The sequence below is a fragment of the Meleagris gallopavo genome, chromosome 5 (genome assembly GCF_000146605.3).
Source record: "Meleagris gallopavo isolate NT-WF06-2002-E0010 breed Aviagen turkey brand Nicholas breeding stock chromosome 5, Turkey_5.1, whole genome shotgun sequence".
Classification (NCBI taxonomy): Eukaryota; Metazoa; Chordata; class Aves; order Galliformes; family Phasianidae; genus Meleagris; species Meleagris gallopavo.
In genome coordinates, this window is record NC_015015.2 from 38,137,063 (window position 1) to 38,142,590 (window position 5,528).

Genomic DNA, 5,528 nt, shown 5'->3' on the forward strand with positions numbered 1-5,528 from the left:
ACATCACCAGGTTTGGTTTGGATTTTATTTTTTTAGTTTTGTACTGTAGTGATTAACATTGCACTTATTGCTGTAAAAATCAAAATAAAATATTTAGGTAGTTTTTCAGTGATGTCACAGCAATGGTGACACATTTGCCATAAAGGCTTTACTTTTGTTAAATCAATACAGTCTGTAAGGCAAATACTGTCAGAAAAGCATCTAGGAGCTGTTTCTTTTCCCAAAGACACGCAAATAAATGGCCTCATTTTTTAAAGTGGACAGCCCCTACAGCACTGCCTGAATTCAGCACAACAACAGAAATCAGCCCTGCACATGGTTTAGAAATTTAATTGCTATCTCCTGCCCATTCTGCCCCCACTTGAAATCAGAACTGTTTCTTAGCTTCTTTCTCCCTAAACGGAGGCTGGCAAAGATACTCATTAGGATCAGTTAGGTTCATAAATGATTGCAAACTAAAAGCACGTTCCAGTTGATACAGACCTCTGTGAGGTACAAGACCTCTTCAGAAGAGCTGCTAAACTTGATAACTATTGAAAGTTGACCTGAAGATCTGTGAAGTACTGCAATCAAGGCACTATCCTCTTTTAGTCTCATAAAAATTCATTCAGATTTGGATATACTATTGATATGGCACAGGAAAAACCAGTACTTGATCTGCTCCTACAGATTTGCTTTCCGTAGTCTTGGACACAAACAGTTCAGTGTTTCGCTTTGGCAGTCTGTGTAGAACAGATTTTTAAGCTAAAGGTAAAATGCATCCCCTACCACAAGGGAATATATTTTACCCTGGGAATCAGGAGCCAGTTCTACATTTGTCTTTTAAAATGGTTATAGTAAATTCACACACTGCACAAGTAAAATCCCAATCACTGCACCACTAAACAAACCCATGCATAACAACTGCATTCAGCCAGCCAACATAACAGCCGTACAGGGAGCTGAGTCACAAAAGGCACAAAAGCTGAGCTTCTTGGGAAGCATGTGTCCAGTCTATATCCTTGCTTCATCTACCTGCACTATGAGGCACAACAATGACTGCATCAGTGTTACTGCATCACACGATCACACTGCTGACTAGACAAAGCTGTAGAGCATCTAATCCTTCTATGTGCAAAAAATATTCCCTTAATCTGCAGTGGCAAATACCATTATATACTGACTGGTCACATTCAAAATTCTCATCTGGGAGAATGAGGAACATTTGTTATCCTTGCACTTAAAGTAATGAGTTCTTGCCTTTTCATTTGCTTTTAAAAAGGACTGGAAGTAACAGGCCAAAATCCTTATCAAAATAATATTCTCAAATATAGTTACGTGGAAATTACAGATTTGATGTAGCATTAATTCTGCTGCATTATGCATTAACATTACCAGATTATCTCTAAGTTCCCGGTGATATCTTTTTTCCACCAAACAATGTGCCATTCAGTGGACAGGGTAAAAAATATTGGGAATAAATCAAAGCCAAATAGAGAATTAGACTGCTGTAATTGTTGTCCTTGCTGTATAAATAACACTTTAAAGCAAGATTTACAAATATTTACTGTTATTCTATGTAAATTAAATAAAGCTCTTTTCATTCTGGAGGAAAAAAAAAAGAAAGAAAGGAAAAAAAAAGTCCACACTCCTTGATTGGACCAAGTTTGACCTTTCCTGCCTACTGTAATCCAAAGAGACCCACGACACCCAGTGGTTGATAGAAATAATGCAGGAATGCAGAAAGCCATTAAGAATGTGAAGATGCTTAGCACCACTCTCTGGTTCACAAAATTAAGATGTGGCTAGAAAAATGAAGACGTTGAACTATTTACAATCCAAGTTAAAGAGACCATAAAGATGACCTTAACAGGATCAACATTTGTGACACTCACACCAAGACAAGCCAACCCAAAGCAACCATCGCCACTCAAAACACAAACTCCAATAATTTTGATCTCCAGGCAAATATGACAGCCACCCTCCCACGGAGTAAGAAGCACCTCTTTTATGGCAACTATGTAAATCCTGTATATTCCTTCCTCAAAAAAGAACAGTATAATGAGGAAATCTCACAGCCTGCAATGTATACCCCACAACAGCTTTGCAGCCTTCCATCCGTGCACTGGAAACACAGAAAGAGAAAGAATCTGCGGAAGGCTATAAGGGAGCATGCTGCTTTCCAAACTACTTCGAACTGCTGAAATGCCATCCCAACTAAAACCAGTCCCTGGGGCCATTCTTTTATATAGCTTCCCAAAGGTGAAAGGTAATACTACAGCTAGCTTTGCTATCCTCCAATATAAATACAGTACAGTGGAGAGTAAAGAGCATCAAAGGTGCGTGTTTTATGCATGGTGTGCTCTCTCTGCTATGCATCTGTTGTGATGCACCTTTATGGTGCTTTCTCTTAATTTGGAGACATTTATGTTAATGATACAGTTGCAGATGGACAACTGAAGCTGAAGTATTTTGACATGAAAGCATTGCTGCATAAAATTGAAATGTAGAAAGAAAACAAGTGCTAAATACCTTCTCTAGAGAAAAATCTTGTTAAACGAACTGCTGGATGAAATTTTATGACATATAAAAACTTTAGGTCATAGTAATGGACCACAATATATCTCTTTCATGCTTTAATAAGTATTAAATAAGATATTAATTGTTAACAAAGCCCATATGTGGAATGCCTTTTTAAACAGATCAGAAGGTTTAATAATGCTCTAATGTCTAACAACACACATAACAAAAATACAAGAGGAAATACATTCGAGATTTGGGGTCAATATTCTGAAATGTGAAGCAACTTTATATCTGTATCCATTCTTTTGTTAAGACTGACAAAAACTTAGATGCGGCATTTCTACAATATTCTTCAATTAATCTATTAAAATTACAGAAACTAATAACAAAAACAACCAAGATATCTGTATCAAATATTGAAGTTAGCTTTGGTTCAATAAAGTGGCATGTATAAAGCTATTATTTGCAACCTAATTCAATGCAATGCCTATTAAAGTGTATTTTGCCAGTGACAGAAAATAAATTGGCGAGTGCATAAAGAAAAAAGATTGAGTATTTGTTGCTTTCAAGCAAACACCTCCTACCTCTCCAGTTCAGACAATGTATTACAAAACTGTGCTCTTCCTCTGGCTACGTTTTACTTTCAGAGTTTGCCAACCATTTATTTCTACTGTGTTAGAACAAAAGATTATTTCTTCCATAAGCATATAAGCATATATGAATCCACATATCATCACCTATAACTGTTCAGCAACCCCACAAGACCTATTAATTGCTTCACTGGATAAATATTTGCTTGAGTCATCAAAGACTAATTCTACATCTTTTCCTGGAAAAAAAGATTAAAATTAAAATGCTGAAACACCTAAACTGAGCAAACATGCAGTCATACTTCACCCATACTCTTTCCACTCTTTTCCTGTCGCATGACCAAACTAAACAAGGAAGTGAATGAAAAGCTAACACATTTGCCAAAATGTTCACCTTTAGAGTAAACAAACCACAGTGCAGCATAATGAAAAAGGGAAACATCCTGTTGTCACTGATAGTAATCACAGAAAGCACACAGCAAATGAGACTTTGGATCAACGAAAGATCAAGAGGGAAGAAAGGGAAAATGATATAAACTATTAAAAACACACAAATTAAAGCACGAGGTTATAGAATACAAAGAATTCAGGTGATAATGCTCAATTTACATCTAGGGTATAATTCAACTGAATGCTGGGAGAATTCAAGTGATAAGATATAATTAACTTAAGACAGACATTTACCTTGACTATCCAATAAAACTTCTCTGTGAACAGGAAAGTAGTTCCATACTCCTACCTGTTGTTTCTCAGATGAAAGTCTGGTGTCAGATATTACGAACGTTCTGAATCAGCTGAACTGAAGGGCTGGTTTCTTTCCCAAATACAGGCCTGTTGCTCTCTGATGAGTTGTTTTCAGGGAGAACCCATGGACACTCTGTGCTCTGAAAAATCTGGTCTCTGTGGAGATCGGTGAGGGTTGTTTCTGGGAATATGGCAATCAACACCATGCCTAAGCAAATATCATGATGTAACAGCATTCTTAGCATGCTTTCCCTCAGAATCCAAAACTCCAAAATGGTAACGGATCCAAATCCACAGCCTAGATATCACACATCTCACAGTACTGTTTAGATGCACTCAGAGACAGATCTGGTATTTAAATACTCAAAAATGCATTCTAGCAGTCCGTGTAACTACAGTTCTTTCTCAACACTTTGAATTGGTAGGAATGAAATCCCATTCTGTATAAGATTTTCAAAATGACAATGTCATTTCACACAGCCTCAGAAATTTTGATTTGCTTTGTACATGACAGATTATTTGCAAAAGAGGGCTGAGGCTAAAGATTCCTTTCTTTTCCATTCGGGAACTTATTAAAAAGACCAACGTGATCTAATAAGTGTGTTTCAGGTTCTTTAACCAAGACCACCATTACAATGGAAGCATTTCTTTTACGTACTACTATTTAGGGAAATCACTGTCGTTGCTCAGCCCTTCCACACATCCCTTTTGTTTTCTCTCATGAAACTGCTTTTCATCTCCAAATGCAAAATATCCTGATAGGCTTCTGGGTGCTGGCAGCATTTAGAGTTCTTTGAAAAAGAACATCTATTCTTGCTGTAGTAACTGATGTAGAAGATCCACCTCCTCCTCCTTGTTTGCCCTTGGCTTTCTGCAGTTCATGGAAAGCAAATCCACACACACATTCCTTCCACTATTCCATATTTACCAGCCAAGGAGAAGAGTATCCTTTACTCCTCATTTGCTTATGAAGCTCTTTCATCTGCTGTGTTTTCCCTCTCTGAGACTCCAGTTCTGGACCTCTGATGCTGCCTTCCCTGTTTGCTACGTGGCTGTGCATACACTACATCTCTTCCTCACAGCACAACAGGCACTAGAAAAGCCTAAACTGGCATTTGTTAGATGAATTATACTGTTCAGCACAGCATTTGGGAACTTCAGCAGCACCCCAGATTCCTGGCTCTGATCACCTGCCCGATCCTCTCAGGTGTCCAGGCCGGGCAGCTTCACCCACTTTCATATTTTCTGCGTGTAGCAGAAAGCACTCATGCGTTTTTTGTGAAGATTCTCTTTTCCGACACTTCTCTGACAGCAGTGGAATGGATGGACCTCTCCAGTGTTTTTCAGGCAACACCTGAGTGTGCCTTTTTCCCTGGCAAGCTCCACATGTGCTCACAACCGCTGTGCATCTACAGCTGCTTACTCCCCGACCCCACCCGTGTGCTTGAGGGCCCGCGAACACGGCTTCAGACCGAGTTTATTCCCGCCTCAACGCCCGAGGAGGCTGCGCGCCGCACACGGCGCCACAAGGCACCCCACCGCTCTTCCCGCCCTAACGGCCACGCATGCGCACTGCACCCGCCCCACCGACAGAGGGCGCAAGCAGGCGGCCGCGCGCATGAGCGCTGAAGGAAGCGGTCGGGTCACTTTCCCTTTCCGGGGCGGGCCCGTCTAGGCCGGCAGGGGGCCTCG